Genomic DNA, 19,277 nt, shown 5'->3' with positions numbered 1-19,277 from the left:
TAGCTGCCATATTCCAAGTAAAGAGATTAAATATCATAAAGCTTCTTTGAAAAGCTATGAGAGGAGGTAGGGTGGGAATGGATGGAGTTTTTGGTGGAAAATAGGGAAAAACACATCCTGTCGGTCTTTAAATAAAAGTGCTGCAAAGAGAGGCTTTCACCAGCTTCTGAAGGTTAAAAAATCCTTTTAAGTCAAGATGATACACTGCATGAGATGTGCTTATTATTTTGTATTACACAGTGGAACGTACTACCGAAAGAAATTCATTTAAAGTGAAGTTAGATAAACATTACTCAGAAAGGAATCAAAGGGTATGTTGATTTAGGATGAAAGGAGGTTCGTATGTTGAATAAACATGGGCATAGACAAGTTGGGCCAAATGGCCTGTTTCTGTACTGTCCTCTATGTAATAATTCCCAAAAAGAATTGTACTTATTAAATTCAGTGATTCTGATTACTTTCTTAGTTCACTTGCTATCTTTAATGATTTACAATCTGGTCTCATTTTACCAAGTACATTCTTGTCTGTTTCCAAAGCAACTGGAGACGCATGGGGGAGGGGGCTGTGGTGGTGGTGCCAAGCAGGAGTCAGTTCTGAAGATAAGAGGTCATTTTCAATCTCGATGGGGCAGAAAACTAGTAATCAAATCAGCTGCATGTTATTCACCAGGCCCAGTTTCCCTTAACATTGCAGAATTCAATTCTATACTTTTTTGGGGTGATAAAAGCAATGATTCTTTTACACCAATTTATCTAAAATAAAGTCATTGACCTGGATTTTACATTGACAATAATGGTGAAGTTATCAATTATCCCTAAATTGGACAGCAACTTCTGGAATTCATACTTGCAGTTAAACTCAGGAATCCCAAATTTGTTGCCTAATTTCTTCTACTCTACAACCTGTGCTACACATGTACCTGGGCAGTTGACTCACCATTGAAATTCATGTGAGGGCATGAAGTTGCTGTAATTTGACCGTACATTGCCTTACATTGGCTGATCACCTCACTTTTAAAATTCTCATCCCTGTTTTCAAGTACCTCCATGGCCTCATACCTCCCTATCTCTGCAATCTTCGACAACCCTTGGAAATATCTGCAGTCTTCAATTCTAACCTTGAACATCCTAGATTTTAACCGGTCCACTGTTGGTGGCCAGGCCTTCGGCTGCCTGGGGTCTAAGCTCTAGGAATTTCTCCCAAATTCCCTCTGCTTCTCAATCTCTCTTTCCTCCTTTAAGATACTCCTCAAAGCCTACCTCTTTGGCCAAGTTTTTGATCATCTGCCCTAATATCTCCTTATGTGGCTTGGTGTCAAATTTTGCTTTATAATAGTTTTATAAAACTCCTTGGAACATTTTAATATATTGTACTCGCCTGCTAATTACCAATCAACCTTTCCAGAAAAATTGGGGCTGCTGGGTCAGGTGTAAATTAATTTTTAATGCAATGACAAGTCTTAATTATCATCAAACAACCTCTCTGACCCTTAATATTTAACTTTGCAAGTGTAGAGCCCTCATTCCTTTTGCATTTAATTATCATAATTTTAAAGTTCTTTTTGTCTCTTACCTCTCCCTTAATCTGACCTTTGTTTCTCTTTTTTTCACTCCCTGGACATCATTTTATAATTAATTAAATACACTAATTTGTATTTTGTTTTAGATTTTGTGTGTCTCAGTGAAGACTTTTCAATCTGGTGGAAGAGCCACACCATTTCTTGCTCTACTCATGTGATAGATCTTTTATAGGGGGCATCTGTTGGATTAGGCAACTAATGACAGCAAGTTGCTGCTCAAAAATCCACGTAAAGCCTGAGGGCCTCTCTAGAGTGTAGTGAACAGTGAGTACTGTTCCTTTGCCATTGATTACAAAATCCTGGCTATTGTTTTCAAATTCAAAACACTTCCCAATTTCTAGCACGGTAAAACTTAGTTGCTTACTTTGTCCTCTTTCTCACCTGTCTGTGACTTGTGCTTTCTTTCTGCATAGTGGAGGGGATGGTATGGTGGTATTGTCTCTGGACTAGTAATCTAGAGACCCAGGGAAATTCTCTGGCAACTGGGTTCAAATCCCATCACGGTGGAATTTGAGTTTAATTTAAAAATATCTGAAATATCTAATGATGACTGTGAAACCATGTCATTTGTTGTAAAAATCCATCTGGTTCACAGATCTCCTTCCCTGAAAGGACATTAGTTATCCTTTCCTGGTATGGCCTACATGTGACTCCAGGCCCACAGCAATGTGGTTTACTCTTAAAATGCCCTCTGAAATTAAGTCAAGGAATGAAACCGGATGGGCCACCCAGCATCAACCTAGACACTGCAAATGACAATGACAATCTCAACCATGTCAACCCTGCAGTTCTCCTCACTAACAACTGGGGGCTTGTGCCAAAATTGGGAGAGCTGTCTCAGACTAGTCAAGCAACAGCCTGACATAGTTGTGCTCATGGAACCATGTCTTGCAGATAATGTCCCAGATGCCACCATCACCATTGTGAGCAGATGTGGCAGTACAATGTTATACAGTTGGGAGGGAGTTGCCCTGGGAGTTGTCAACATCGACTCTGGACTCCGTGAAGTCTCATGGCACCAGGTCAAGCATAGGCAAGGAAACCTCCTGCTGATTAGCACATACCCTGATGCACCCACCCACCCCCCCACCCCCACCTCAGTTGATGAATCAGTGCTCCTCCATGTTGAACACCAATTGGAGGAAGCACTGAGGGTGGCAAGGGCACAGAATGTATTCTGGGGGACTTGTGTCTGTCCCAAAGGTGGCTCGGAAACACCACTACAGACTGAGCTGGCCAAGTCCTAAAGGGCATAGCTGATGGACCGGGCCTGCGGCAGATGTTGAGGGAACCAACAAGAAGGAAAAACGTACTTGACCTAATCCTCACCTGACTGCCTGCTGCAGATGCATCTATCCATGATGGTATTGGTAGCAGTGACCACTGCATAGTCCTTGTGGAGATGAAACCCTGTCTTCACATTGAGGATAAAATCCATCGTGTTGTGTGGCACTACTGCCATACTAAATGGGATGGATTTTGAACAGATCTAGCAACTCAAGACTGGGCACCCATGAGGCGCTGTGGGCCATCAGCAGCAGAAGAATTGTACTCAACCCCAATCTGTAACCTCATGGCCCAGCATATCCCCTATTCTACCATTACCACCAAACCAGGTGATCAACCCTGCTTCAATGAAGAGTGCAAGAGGGTATGCCAGGAGCAGCACAAGGCATACCCAAAAATTAGCTGTCAACCTGGTGTAGCTACAACACAGGACTACTTGCTGCTTATGCTTTTTGGAACGCAAGTAGTAGACAGTACTAAGCAATTTGACAACCAAGGGATCAGACCTAAGCTCTGCAGTCCTGCCACATTTAGTCATGAATGGTGATGGACAATTAAACAACTCACTAGAGGAGGAGGCTCCACAAATAACCCTATCCACAATGATTGGGGAGCCCAGCATATCAGGGCATTTGCTATAATCTTCAGCCAGTGGATGATCAATCTCAAATGCCAGCCTTCAGCCAATTCGATTCACACCACATGATATCAAGAATCGGCTGAAGGCATGGGTACTACCAAAGCAATGGGCCCTGACAATATTCCACCAATAATACTGAAGAATTGTGCTCCAGAGCTTGCTGCGTCCCGAGTCAAGCTTTTCCAGTACAGCTGCAGCACTGGCATCTACCCAGCAATGTGGAAAATTGCCCATGTATGTCCTGTACACAAAAAGCAGGACAAATCCAACCCAGCTAATTACCGCCCCATCAGTCTACTTTCCATCATCAGTAAAGTGATGGAAGGGGTCATCAAGTGTTATCAAGCGGCACTTGCTGAGCAAGAACCTGCTTACAGACACTTGGTTGTCCTGACCTCATCACAGCTTTGGTCCAAACATGGACAAAAGAACTGAACTCTAGAGGTGAGGTGGGAGTGACAGCCCTTGACATCAAGGCAGCATCTGACCAAGTGTGGCATCAGAGAGCCCTAACAAAACTAGAGTCAACAGAAATCAGGGAGAAAACTCTCTGCTGGTTGGAGTCATACCTAGCACAAAATAAGATAGTTGTAGTTGTTAGAGGTCAATCATCTCAGCTCCACGACATCACTGCAGGAGTTCTTCAGGGTTGTGTCCTAGGTCCAAAAATTTTCAGCTGTTTCATCAATGACCTTCCTTCCATCATAAGGTCAGAAGTGGGGATGTTTGCTGATGATTGCACAATGTTCAGTACCATTTGCGACTCCTCAGGTACTGAAACAGCCCATGAATTCCTGCAGTGTGTGCACCTACAAGGTGCACTGCAGGAATTCACCAAGGCTCCTTCAACAGCGCCTTCCAAACCAATGACCACCACCATCCAGAAGGACAAGGGCAGCAGATAGATGGGAACGCCCCCCAAATGGAACCTCCCCTTCACTGTCACCGGGTCAAAACCTGGGAACTCTCAAGGGGAACTGGGGATGGGCAACAAATGCTGGCACAACCAGTGAAGCCCACATCCCATGAATGAATTTTAAAAAATCTCCAAATGCAGCAAGACCTGGACAATATCCAGGCTTCAGCGGATAAGTGGCAAGTAACATTTGTGACACACAAGTGCCTGGCAATGACCATCTCCAGCAAGAAAGAATCTCATCATCACCCCTTGACATTCAATGGCATTACCATCACTGAAACCCCCACTATCAACAGCCTGGAGGTTACCATTGACCAGAAACTAAACTGGATTAGCCATATAAGTATTGTGGCTACAAGAGCAGGTCAGAGGCTAGGAATCATGCGACAAGTAACTCGCCCCCTGACTCCCCAAAGCCTGCCCACCACCTACAAGGCACAGGTCAGGAGTGTGATGGAATACTCTCCACTTGCCTGAATGAGTGCAGCTCCAACAACACTCAAGAAGCTTGACACCATCCAGGACAAAGCAGCCCGCTTGATTGGCACCCTATCCATAAACATTCATTCCATCCACCATTGACGGACAGTAGCAATAGTGTGTGCTATCTGCAAAATGTGCATCAGGAATTCACCAAGGCTCCATAGACAGAACTTTCCAAACCCACAACTGCTACCATCTAGAAGGATGAGGACAGCAGACACATGGAACACCACTGCCTGGAAGTTCCCTTCCAAGCCACTCACCATTCTGACTTGGAAATATATTACCGTACCTTCACTGTCACTGGGTCAAATCCCTCCCTAAGAGCACTGTGGGTGTACCTACACCTCACGGACTGTAGAGGTTCAAGAAGGCAGCTCACCACCTTTTCAAGGGCAATGTGGGATGGGCAACAAAGCTGACCCAGACAATGATGCCCACATCCTATAAATGAATAAAAAATTCAACTACTATTGAAAGTAAATATGAAACTTAAATATTCATATTGTAATTGTTTTTAGGTAATTGAAGAAAACTCAGCTGTATTAAACCATTAGGAGATCTAATTTCCATTTGCACTGAGAAAGTTCTATTGGTGAATCCTCGAGTTGTGCCCAGTGTTTGTACTCGGTCTGTGGCTTCTTCCTTCAGGTTACAGAATGATACTTTGAAAGGAAAATATCAAAGTCCAAGCTCAGGCACTTGGGGGAGACTGAATTCTTCTAGTGAAAATATTTTGGAAGCTGCTCAAAACATAAAAGATAATTTCACAGGTAAGTTTAATCATGTGAAAATAGGAAATTTTGTATGCTCTTAATATGTTTGTTGTAAATGCTGTTCTCATACCTGAGAGAAAAAATGGAGGATTTAACCCTGTTGACTGAATTGTGCTTTGTGTATTGTGGTATGTAATACTTGTGTTTGTGATTATTTGTGCACACATTGCTGATTTAATCTATAAACTGGTAGTATGCAGAAGCCACCTGTTGAGACCAGCAATGATGACATGGACACCACAAATGTTATCTTTGTTGTGCAACCGCAGTCCATATCCTTTACTGAAAGCAATAGAATTAGAACCATTTGAAGGAAAACCTAGTCACATGAACAGATTAGTATATTAGTATAAATATGGGGAAGTGGTGGTATTGCCACTGGAGTGGTATTCCAGAGACTCAGGGTTCAAATCCCATCATGACAAATAGTGAAATTTAAATTCAATTAAAAATCTGGAATTAAAAGCCCCATGAAACCATTGTCAATTGTTGTAAAAACCCATCTGGTTCACTGAGGAAATCTACCATCCTTACCTGGTCTGGCCTACATGTGACTCTAGACCCACAGCAATATGGTTGACTCTTAAATATGCCCTCTGTACAAGGGCAATTAGGGATGGGCAATAAATGCTGGCCAGGCCAGTAATGCCCACCTCCCATAATGTTGAAAAAAAATTCAACTTAAAAAGAAACAGATCCAGATCAAATGGAAAGAAGCCAATAAACTGCTTTGTTTATCTCTGAAGCAATGTTATAAGCATTAATCTTTATTTGTGCTCATTTTTTTGTGTTTTGTGCCAGCTGTATTTCTACATAGTGACAACAGCTGCTATATATGCTGTCTATTAGCTGTCTATTGTAAGTAATGAATCATGACTGTTTCTTTATTAAAATGTTATTGATCTCTTTATCAATTCTAACTGCCTCATATGGTAAAGCAAAGCATATTTAATTTAGAAGCAAGTGGTTCGAGCTGCTAAAAGCAACAGTTTTGACTACTAGGCTGAACTGTATTGTAAAAGTCAAAGGAAACTGGACAAAGAGTGGTACATTAGATCCTGGAACCTGGATTTGAACTGAGCAAGATTAATTGATTGTAAGTCTCCTGTCAGTAACATGATCTTAAATTCAATTAATCTGAGTGCTCATTTTTGACCCCATTCCATTGACAATATAAACCAGTTCATTGTATGTCCTAGGTCCAAACATCTTCAGCTGCTTCATCAATGTCCTTCCTTCCATCATAAGGTCAGAGGCACCTCAAGGGCAATGAGGGACGGGCAATAAGTGCTGGCCCAGCCAGCAACACCCACATTCCATGAATGAATTAAAAATGATATGATTCTTTACTTTATTGACCAAGGCATATAATATAAGAGCAGGCAAGTTATGCTACTATGCTATAAAACACTGGTTAGGCTGTAACTAGAGTACTGCATGCAGTTCTGGTCACTATTACAGGATGTGATTGTACTAGAGAAGACACAGAGGAGACTTACAAGGATGTTGTCAGGAATGGCGAACTTTATGAGGAAAGAATGGATAGGCTGGGGTTCTTTTCTTTAGATGTTGAGTGGAGATTTAATTGCAGTATATAAAATTATGAGGGGTCTAGATAGGGTGGACAGGAAGGATCTATTTCTCTCAGCAGAGAAGTCAATAAACAGCAAGCATGCACTTAAATTTATCGGCAGAATGTTTTTTTCACCCAGGAAGTGGTGGGGTCTAGAATTCACAGTCTGACTGGTGGTAGAGTTAAAAAACCTCATTGTATTTAAAAAAAACATACATGCACTTGAAATGGCGTAATCTACAAGCCTATGGAACAAGAGCTGGAATGTGGGATTAGGCTATACATCTCTTTTTTGGTCAACATGGACATGATGGGCTGAATGGCCTTCTCTCAATGTCGGCCATGTCACAGTTGTTGTCTCATTTCTGAGTCACAAGCTTCCGGGTTTGAGCACAAAAACCTAGGTTGACACTCTAGTGCAGTACTGAGGGAGTGCTGCACTGTCAGAGATGCTGCCTTCTGGATGAGATGTTAAACTGAGGCCCCGACTACCCTCTCAGTTGGATGTAAATGGTCCCATGGCACTATGTGGGAGAAGAATAGGGAAGTTATCCCTGATTCCCTGATCAATATTTATCCCTAAATCAATATTGCAAAAAAAAATTGGGCCCTAACCTCTGAGCTCCCCAGTGTCAGATTTGGGGGACACCCTAAAGATGAGCTGGGAAATCCCTCTCGGAGGTTTCCAGGTAAACATTTGCATGGAAGTGCACGCTTCCTCTGGACAATTGCACTGCACTGGGAACCATCTGAAAATGTTATTTAAATCACAAACTTCGGATGGTTCCGACTGTGTTACACTAATAGTTACTCAGAAAGAGTTAGAAGAATTAAAGCTTCTAACTTCTGGGTAACTGTTGTAAACACCCAGACGGACCCCAGGGGACACACCCACACCCCCGACACCCCCATGGGACTCCACCAACACCCACATCCCTCCCCCAAGGGACTCCTCTACACCCCAAACCCCCCTCCACAGGACTCCGCCCACACCCCCAAGCCCCTCCCAACAGGACTACCCCCACACCCCCTCCATCCCAACCTCCGGGCCCCCCATCCCTGACCACTCCTGACCTCCAACACCCCTCCACCCCTCTGTACCTCGGATCGTAACCAACCCCCATCCTCCTAGATTTCCGACCCCTCCCCAACCCCACACCTCCCATTTCCCAAAACCCCTCACCCCCTCAACCCCCAACCCCTCCAACTTTCCCCCAGCACCCCCCATCCTCCACAAATACTATCCACTTACCATAGTCACTCATCTTCTCCCTGGTCTGTTAATTTCCCTGGGCTTTTAACTTACCCGCTTTACGGCAGCAAGTGACATAAAAAAAAGGGCCTGACCTCCTTTAATCTGCTGGAGTTGCACTTTGCTGGGGCCTGTGAGGATTCTGACAATGCCGGCCCCAAGCAGCTCTGGCGATCAGAAGTACTAGCGTAATTTTCAAGGGCAGGTGAGTGTAAATTTATTTCTCCTAATTCCTGCGGGCCATCTCTTTCTGACACTAGTTGGAAGTTTCGGCCCGTTATCTAATCATTATCACACTGCTATTTGTGGGAGCTTGCTCTGTGCAAATTGACTCCCATGTTTCCTACATACATACAATACATTCAAAAAGTATCTCATTGGTTGTAAAACACTTTAAAATGTCCACTGGTCATGATAGGTCCCATATGAATGCAAGGTTTTTTTTCTTTTAAATTTTCCATATTTATACATAAGTAATTGTACGTCCAGTGATTGCTGATATGGGAAATGGAAATGCCATGTTATAGTTGTCAGGGGTACTGTTCTGAGGCTGAGGATAAAGGGCATTAATGCAGTTCTAAACTGCATCTATCTTAACTGGTGCTGTCTAATATTCAATGTTTACAGGGACTTTAAAAATGAGAGATAGTCCATTTGTCAGTGAGCTTAATGAATGCAAAATGATATGCTCATAATGTGTTTTTGAGTGAAGTAATTCCCAGTGAATGCCAGGTTGCTGTTTTGTTGTTATTAATGAGCATCTCATGGCTCATTTGCCTTTTTTATTGTTTGTTGCTTTTGTAATTTAAATGTCTGTTTCTAATATTTCTTATTGTTTTGCACCATGTCCCTGTGTGATCCTTCATATAGTTTCAGTTACTTCGTAAATCTTGAGAGTGTATTTAATGCCTCCATTTGTCAATGACGAATTCTCAGAAATGTAGTTGAGAAATAGAAAGTCAGTAGATTCGGGATTAGGGAGAAATTTACTGCACATCATGCAATTTAAAGACTGTTGTTGATAATTTTAAAGATATAACAAATTTCTCTTCTGTCACAGCTGTTCTTGAACACCAAGAAATGTTTCTCCAGTGCCAGTTTTTTATTGGTTACCCGAGTAGGCATTTATACTGGCCCTGAAGAGGCTGCTTCCATGAGGATCTAAATAAAAAATTAAAAAATTCTTTCATAGGGAGGATTTTTCCCTTGTTGGGTGGGCTCGGCGGGGGTGAGCAGGGGCTGTCGGGAAGCCGACCACTGCCCGCAATTGGGGCCAGACCCCGTGATTTCATGCTGGCAGGCCAATTAAAACACACCCAGCGTGAAACACGAGTGGCAGCGCTTAGCGCTGCCTGTGTGGAGGGAGGGGTAGGAGGGTGAGCACAAACTTCCCGCATAGGTGCAGGTGCACATTGGTAAAGCTCCCTGAAGCACAGAACTGCCTCAGGGAGATGAAAAGTTTTGAAAATTAAAAATAAAGATTTCTAAAATATTATAAAACATGTCCCCTCATGTGACCCTGTGAGCAGGTGCATGTTATTAATTAAATTTTAAATTTTTTATTTTATTTTTATTTGCTGTTGGAAACCCCATCCTGCCCATGGATGAGATTTCCTAAAAAATGCAAAGGCGCTTGGCCTTTTCACATGCCCGCCAACTGCAAGGTTGGATGGGCAGTGAAAAATTTCATTCATTTACCCTTTTAATTGTTGGTGGGCACACTGCTGACTCTGGAGAGTGCCTGCCAACCGAAATATGACGTTGGGATGCGCGCCTGATGCCAATACGCATTATTTTAAGCTCGGCTGGGTCGGTCACGTGCCCACCCAGTGAGTGGAAAATTCTCCCCCATGAGATGTGGCCATCATTGGCTAGGCCAGCATTGGTTGCTCATCCCTAATTGCCCTTAAGGAGGTAATGGTGAGTTGCTTCCTTGAACCACTGCAGTCGCTGTGGTGTAGGTGCACCTACAGTGCTGTTAGGAAGGGAGTTCCAGGAATTTGACCCATGGATGGTGAAGGAATGGCTACATAGTTCCAAGTCAGGATAGTGTGTGGCTTGGAGGGGAACTTGCAGGTGGTGGTGTTCCCATGTGTCTGCTCATGTCCTTCTTAGGTGGTAGAGGTTGCAGCTTTGGAAGGTGATGTCGAAGGAGCCTTGGTGAGTTTCTGCAGTGCATCTTGTAAATGGTACACACTGCTGCTACTGTGCAACAGTGGTGAGTGAATGTGAAAGGCGGTGGATGGGGTATCAATCAAGTGGTTATTTCGTCCTGGATGGTGTTGAATTTCTTGAGTGTTGCTGGAGCCACACTTATCCAGGCAAGTGGAGAGTATTCCATCACACTCCTGACTTGTAACTTGTAGATGGTGAAAAGGCTTTGGGGAGTCAGGAGGTGAGTTACTCGCCTCAGAATTCCCAGTCCCTGACCTGCTCTTGTGGCCACAGTATTTAAATAGCTAGTCCAGTTCAATTTCTGGTCAACAGTAACCCTCAGGATGTTGATAATGAGGATTTCAATGATGGGAATGCCATTGAATGTCAAGGACAGATGGTTAGATTCTCTCTTGTTGGAGATGGTTATTGCCTAGCACCTAAGTCACAAGTACCATTCATGCCACACATCAGCCCAAGCCTGAATATTGTCCAGGTCTTGCTGCATATCGACATGGACTGTTTCAGCTATAAGTATTTCCATTGCAACTGGCTAACTTTGATGGAAAAAATAGAAACAACAGCAACTTGTATTTATGCAGCACCTTTAACATAGTAAAACATTCCAAGAGACTTATCAGGCAAAATTTCACACAGAGCCATATAGGGAGATATCAGCTTAGATGACCAAAAGCTTGATTAGAGGTAGGTATTAAGGAGCATCTTAAAGGAGGAAGGAGGCATGGGAAGGAATTCCAGAGGTTTGGGCCTTGGCAGCTGAGGGAACAACTGTCAATGCTGGAACAATTAAAATGTTCTAGAGACCATGATTAGAGGAGCCTGATATCTCAAAGCATTGTAGGGCTGCAGCTGGTTACAGAGAAGAGGAAGGGCAAGGCCTTAAAGGGATTTGAAAACAAGGATAAGCATTTTAGTATCTTGGGTAATTTTATTACAATATAAGTGAATTTGAAGTATATAAAAGTCTATGAGGTACACATCCAGATTTCCTGTAAGGACTTACCTCTTTGTTACCTGTAGACCTGAATATTCCAGTGCAGTCTTGGCTGGCCTTCCATATTCAACACTGTTAAATTGCGATCATCCAAAACTGCCGCCTGTGTCTTACCTCATGACAAGTTCTGTTCACCCATCTCCCCTGTGCTCTCTGACTCACATTGGCTCCCTTGATTTTAAAATTTTCATCCTTGTTTTCAAGTCCCTCCATGACCCCACCTCCTCCCTGTCTCTGTAAGCTCCTCCAGCCTCACATCCCTCAGAGATCTCTATGCTCATATCATTCTGGCCTCCCTCATTTTAATTGCTCCACCAGATTTAATTTTTTTAAGGCAGAGTAGACAATTGAATTGTGGGAACTGGCTTCCTGGGAAATCAGCAAATGAGAAAAGAATTGTTCACCTTCCCATCGCACCACAGGCCCCCTTGAATTCTGGCAGATCATGGCAGCAATTATCTGCCTCTTCCCTTTGTGAGGCCAAGTCCTAAGTAGCACCCGAAATGGCCTCAGTCCACCACCACAGCCCCCTTTCGCACAATACCTATTGATATGCCGGTGACCCTGAGAATTGAACCAGGATCAAAAGAAGGCTGAAATTCTGCAACCCAGCAGCTGAGAGAGGTGATGGGAACTTTGGGACCTTGGAGCAGAATCAGCTTCATATGTTTCTTATTAAAACTCTGGCAAGATCTTGTGTAAAGATTATAAACCTCTGCAAAGTTAAGGTCAGGTCCTCAGCAAGGCCCTGTCCAGTTGTTTCTGGGATAGATGCGTGTTTCTCCACCCTCTTCTACCCCTAAATATATTTACATTTACAGCACAATATCCATAAACCCTTATCTGTAAACTTGCAGTCAGCAGATTAGCTTGGAGCACCATCATCGGCAGTCTGCACCTGTGCTGTTTATTCTGGTGGATAACCTTTTCAATAGGATGTAATAAAACTATTCAAATCCATCACTGTTTTCTGTGAGGCGGGCTTTTCTGTGAGGTGGACTGCCCTTACAACTCCTTATGTGACGTTCATGGGAGGTGACATGAAGATGCTATTGCAAAGTTAGACAATGTTATTAAAACCACAAATTCTTCTAAGTAAGATGCAATGGACAATCAGCCCAATTCACCTTTTGAAGGAGGGATTATTACCCTGGTTACCCATTAGCTATACAATGTCAACAGGTTTAAGTTGCATCTTTGCACAATTGTTTGCTCCTATTATGGCAAATTCAACAAACACTGAACAGCTTTTGACAATTCTGCTTGTGTGGGAAAATGGGAGGGATGTAAATGGGGTCTCTAAGAAATCAAGCCGGCTCTAAATATGCCATGTAATGAGAGATTAGAACCAAGTTAATTCTATGGGGCAGATTCTGTAATTTGGCATCCAGGCCAGGCATTGTTGATGATTCACCAACATGTCAAATTCAATGGTGGCACATGAAGGCAGCCCTATCAACAGGAGCTGTGATTCATCGCATTCAGCTAAAAGACAATGCATAAACAGTTAGGCTGTGCTGGCATGAGAAACAGTGGGAAGTTTATCAATGATTTGTGCTGCTAAACTTCAAAATTATGTCTGGTTAAAGTCTAGCAGTGTCCCTGTCCATTTTGGGCACCACTAAACTATGGTTCTTCCAATCATTGGACGGGACTTGGTTAGGTAGGATGTGTTCCCAGGTCAAGAGGGCAAGTTGGGCAAATTGAAACTCCAGCTAGCTGTTAGTTTGGAGATTTCTAAATATTGCAAGGCATTTTTCTGTGTGTCCAATATCCAGTTGATGAAAAGTGAATTATTTTTGCATGGGATGTATGGATTCCAACATTCTAGACAAACTGTGCATGCCCCTAATACCTCTGAATCTTTCTCACCTGTTTGTCAGTTATCAGAGTGATAAGGCCAAAGGTGGCAATATAATAGATCAAATTTGAACAACATCCAAGACTATGACGAAACTGGCAACAGCAAAACTCCATGATGGACTTGCATACATATTAGATGTGATATCTTCCCAGCTCAGTGAGAACCAACATCCCTCTGACAGCTAACAGCTGTTATGATATGGCAGGTGGTAATTGCCTGGCTGATCAAATCCCAAAGGGAGACTTGATCAATCTGCCACAATGATTTGCAATTTGTATTTTTATTACAAGAAGGTATGTGTACTGAAGTCAGAAGGAAAGATTCCACTACCACTTTTGGAGATTTTAAATATTAAATTTACACACTTATTAACAGAAGAAAAGAAAAACTTAAACACACAGTTAAATTTAGTCTTGTAACATTTCCCAAAAGATTTCTGCTTAGCTAGACTCACAAATAAACACCCTTTTTCAGGCAACAGTCCCTATAGATGCTTAACCTATAAAAAAAAAATCCAGTAGTATTACTGCAAGGCACCCACTGTTTCTATGGGGGAAGTATTTCACAGGCTTCTCTCTCGCTCTCACTCAACAATAGAAATCCAAGGCTTGTACCAAAACAAACAAACACTTCTCTGGAGTGGGCAGAGGCTGCCTATTTCACAGGTCTGTCCTCGCACAGAACAATCTTCAAGATATCACATGGCCACACCACCCATTTAACTTCCTTAAATATGTTTTTCCCCTTTCATCCTTAAATCCATTGTCCATTGTTCTTAACTTTCTTTGAGACTTTCCCAGAATATAAAAATCTATCATGTTGTCTTCATGGCCACTACTTTCGGGAAAAAAATAAACTTAATATCTGCTTTATTCACTTATGATCTTTGCCAGTTGTAAAACTTCCTTTTATTTCTCTTTGAAATTCAACAGTTAAGAATTCAACTCCTCGTTTATCTCCTAATGCAAATTCCTCTTCATGCTGTATTTACTTGTATCCCACCTTAGCTTGTTCATCTCCACTTCAATATGCCTACTTTGACACCTAACCCTTTGATGATTTAAACCTTGAAGCCTGACTGTCTTCAGTTTAATAAAATTAGTCACACAAACACACACACATACACACAGCTTCCACAAGCCTGCTTCACAGCATCTCACAGTAATAGTGAAAAAGCTTATATATTTCTTTACACAGTTATAGATTGATTGAAACTGATGAGAACTGATCAGTTCAAAAGCTGGAATAGTGAATTAAAGCTGCTCAAGAGTTAAATTACACGGCATTCCATTTAGTCTTTTCCTGTATCTATCTAATTCAATCTTAAGTATTATGACTGACTCGGTTTCAGGAGCAACTTGTGGTAATGAGTTCTAAATTTTATTAACCCCATCACATGAACAAATGTCTTGTAAGATCCTGGTTATTTTTCTACTAATCCTGAGATTATGCCCTCTTCTTACTAAGGCATCAGAAAGTGGAAATAATCAATCAAACCCTTTCATAATTTTAAACACTTCTATTAGGTCTCTCTTTAACCTTCCCCTGTTCAAATGGATATGGTTCTAGTTATTAAAAATATGTTATAAAATGAATACATGCCATCTCTTATCTATTTTTGATTTATTGGGCCTGAGCTTCAGTGGAGTGGGAATCTGAGTTGGATTGCCACTCCACTCCTAGTATCCTACCTGGAAATCCAGCCAATCCTTTGTCACCTGACCTTCCAACTCAGGCCAAGTGAGAACTGTGTAGGGCAGTGCACTCCTGAGGCCTTTAGTCGAGGGCTGCAGAATCTGAGTCAGCTGTAAATCAGGTAAGTTTAAAGGTCCAGCTACTTTCAGAAGTCAGGGAGACAGTAAATTTGTAAGGTAAGTGGGTAGGATTATGTGGCAGGAGGTGGCAGGGGCGGCGTCTGTTGGCCGGGAGTGGGGCTGTGCTGCGGGGAGGTTTTTGTTGCTCATTGAGGTTGGAGGTTGGGCAGTCTGTTATGGGGGGGGGGCTTACCCAGCGTATCTTTGGGGTAGCCCCCAGTTACTTATGGGCTTCATCTTTTAATAAGTCTACACAAAACATGCCTCCTGCATGGGAGAATGGTCAAGAAGGTAAGAGCTCATGGGATCAAGGAAATTTGGCAAATTGGATCCAAAATTGGCGTAGTGGCAGGAGGCAGAAGGTGATGGTCAAAGGTTGTGTTTATGATTGGAAGCCTGTGATGAGTGGTGTACTGCAGGAATCGGTGCTGGGACCCTTGCTGTTTGTAGTGTATATTAATGATTTAGACGTGAATATAGGAGGCATGATCAGTAAGTCCACAGATGACACAAAAATTGGTCATGTCATAATTAGGAGGAGGAAAGCCTTAGATTACATGATGATGTAGATGGGCTGGTAAAATGGGCAGCGCAGTCACGAATAGAATTTAATCCTGAGAAGTGTGAGGTGACGCATTTTGGGAGGACCAACAGGTCAAGAGAATACACAATAAATAGTAGGAAACTAGGAAGTACAGAGGATCAGAGGGACCTTGGTGTACATGTCCATCGTTCCCTGAAGGCAGCAGCACAGGTAGATAAGTTGGTTAAGAAGCCATATAGGGTACTTGCCTTTATTAGCCAAGGCATAGAATATAAAAGCAGGGAGGTTATGTTGGAGATGTATAAAACACTGGTTAGACCACAGCTGGAACACTGTGTGCAGCTCTGGGCGCCACCCTGTAAGATGGATGTGATTGCACTGGAGAGGGTGAAGAGGAGGTTCATCAGGATGTTGCCTGGGCTGGAGCGTTTCAGCCATGAAGAGAGACTGGATAAGCGAGGGTTCTTTTCTTTAGAGCAGGGAAGGTTGAGTGTGGATGCGATAAAGGTATACAAAATTATGAAGGACATAGAGAGGGTAGATAGGAAGAAACCTTTCTCCTTAGTATAGGTGTCAATAACCAGGGGACATAGATTTAAGGTAAGGGGCAAGAGATTTAGAAGGGATTTGAGGATTTTTTTTTACCAGGAGGGTGGTTGGAATCTGGAACACACTGCCTGAGGGGGTGGTAGAGGCAGCAACTCTCACAACATTTAAGTAGTATTTAAATGAGCACTTGAAACACCATAGCATACACTACAGGACAAGTGCTGGAAAATGGGATTAGAATAGATAGGTGCTTGATGGCTGGCATGGACACGATGGGCCACAGGGCCTGATTCTGTGCTGTATAACTCTATGATTTTATGTGAAATTTAACCAACATGAATCTTAAAAGATAACCCTAGTAATATGCTATTCATTTGTTATTGTTACTATTGTTAGGATCAGGTAAGGAGGGGTGGGATGGCTCTTTTCTCACTCCTTGTTTGATTGCAACAGGTTTTTAAAAGGGTAAGACAAGCTCTGTAAGTTTTAAAAAAGGATTGCATTTGTTGTGCTTAACCTGGTCTAAGAAAATTAGTAAATTCACACACACACACACTTGAAGTTTACATACAGACACCAATGAATTACCGAGTGGAAGGATGAACTTTTTAGAGTCTAATGAAAGTTAAAGATATATGGATCTTGTAGATTGATGACTTGGATGGTTCCAGGCTAGCCTGGTGGTCCTTCTGATTTCAGCATTAAGGTCATGTAAAGATGTAGACAGACAGTTGTCTGTCCTTTTGGAGACAATAGCTACTGGGCTAAGTGCTTTAAATAATTTCTGCCTATGACACATGGATTGTCAAACAGCAGACAGGGTCCAAGCTTACAAGATGGATGGAGAGAGAGGGAGCCCCAAACAGGGGTCTTGCCACTTTGTTGTCTTTTCTACTTCTGTATCTGGCCTGGGAGAAACAGTTTTTAAAACACAAAAAAATTATGTCACATGTCAGCCTCCTCTGTTCCTAGGAAAACAACCCTAGCCTATCCAATGTTTCTTCATGGCTACAATTTGCCCTGGCAACATTCTTGTAAATCTCCTCTGTACTCTCTCCAGAGCAATTATGTCATTCCTATAATGTGACCAGACCGTATGCACAATTCCAGCTGTGGCCTAACCAGCATTTAATACAGTTCCATCCTTACATCCCTGATTTTGTATTCAATACCTCACCCAATAAAGGAAAGCATTCCATATGCTTCCTTTACTGCCTTATCCACTGCCCTGCCACTGTCAGAGACCTGTGAACATGCACTCCAAGGTCTCTCACTTCCTCAACCCCTCTCAATATTCTCCCATTTATTGAGTACTCCCTTGCTTTGTTTGCTCTCCCCAAATGCATTACCTCACACTTTTCTGGATTGAATTCCATTTGCCACTTTTCCACCCACTCAACCAAATCATTGATATCATTCTGGAGACAACAGCTATCCTCTTCACAATCAACCAACAGCCAATTTTTGTGCCAATATTTATCTGCAAAATTCGGCTTCTTAGTGAAAGTTATTTTTTGGTGCTTTGAGTGCCAATTTAACCACAAAATGGCATCAGCTATTCACTCACATTTCTGATGCACACTCTGCCGGATGCCATGGGTGAAGGTGTTAGTACGTATGCAGGAAATGTCTGTTGGAAGTATACAGTGTAGGCACAAAGAGGTAGATTGTGCTATCAATCAACATGTTACACTGGATTGACGCAGCACTGTCATTTTAAAGCTCAATTCTCCCGCTTAACACAGTCACTTAAGCATACTTAGCTGAGCACATGTTTAGCAGCAGGAAGGAACACCACCTCTGCACTACCATCAACAATGCTTTATGAAGTAATCATCAACTATGTTCAGATTAGTCAAAGAGTGATTTCTACTCACTGTTACTCTGATTATAGGGGTGTTTGGTGGTTTTGAGATTTGTTTAAAGTTGCCGAAATCTATGGAGAGTTCTGAGTACCTGCTGAAGAACTTTGTCCTGGCTTCAAGGATTCTGCACAAACCACTTGCTCATGGACCATGATGCAGTAGTTTGCATTTCCATGTAACTAGGCGAATGAGCAGAGGCAACGCAGACAAGCTGCTGGAAGAGAAAGGAGAAAGATGGGGAGAAGGGCTTTCAGCAGGAGACCATACCTGCCAAGGGTGCTCAAAGAGTAATTCTCCCATTAAAACCTCAGCAAGGAACAGTATGCTGTTGGTGCTTCATTAAGGACAGCGAGGTCCTCAATGACATCTGCTACCTGCTGCAGGAATAACTGCAAATTCAGAGCAGGGCCAGGACAGCATTGCAGTGGTTGTGTATGTGACCATGTTGATGGACTTTAATGCATGGGCAGCTTTTGAAGTTGGCAATACTTGTAGCATCTCCCAGTTTGCTGTCTGTTTCAAAATGGGGGTTACCGAGGCTCTCTATTCCAAGAGAGCTGAGTACTTTTCATTTTCTCTTGTCATAGAGGAGCAGGGGATTTGGAGATTTATTATCAATATTTTGGGTTAGCATTTTACGATTCCATCCGATTTTCATGAGGGAGACAAACCACTGATTTTCAGTATTATTTTCACCCTTTCCTTCACAGAGAACTATTTGTTGACTTTCCTGGAATTTATTTGATGGGATTTTTTAAAAAAAATCAGTTGTTACCTTGGCTCAAAATGAAGGTATTATACGCAGATCACAGAGCCAATGTATGGTTTTTGAATCAGCCATACAACAACATTTAGAGGTAGGGCATTATAAATAAAAGAGGAGTGAATAACTACTAAGGATTTATTAAAGCAACAAACCAAACATGAACCGCATGCAAAATTTGCCAACAAAAGGATGGAAT

This window comes from Carcharodon carcharias, chromosome 17 (assembly GCF_017639515.1).
Source record: "Carcharodon carcharias isolate sCarCar2 chromosome 17, sCarCar2.pri, whole genome shotgun sequence".
Classification (NCBI taxonomy): Eukaryota; Metazoa; Chordata; class Chondrichthyes; order Lamniformes; family Lamnidae; genus Carcharodon; species Carcharodon carcharias.
The sequence above is the reverse complement of the archived record's forward strand: the minus strand, read 5'-3'. Positions refer to the sequence as shown.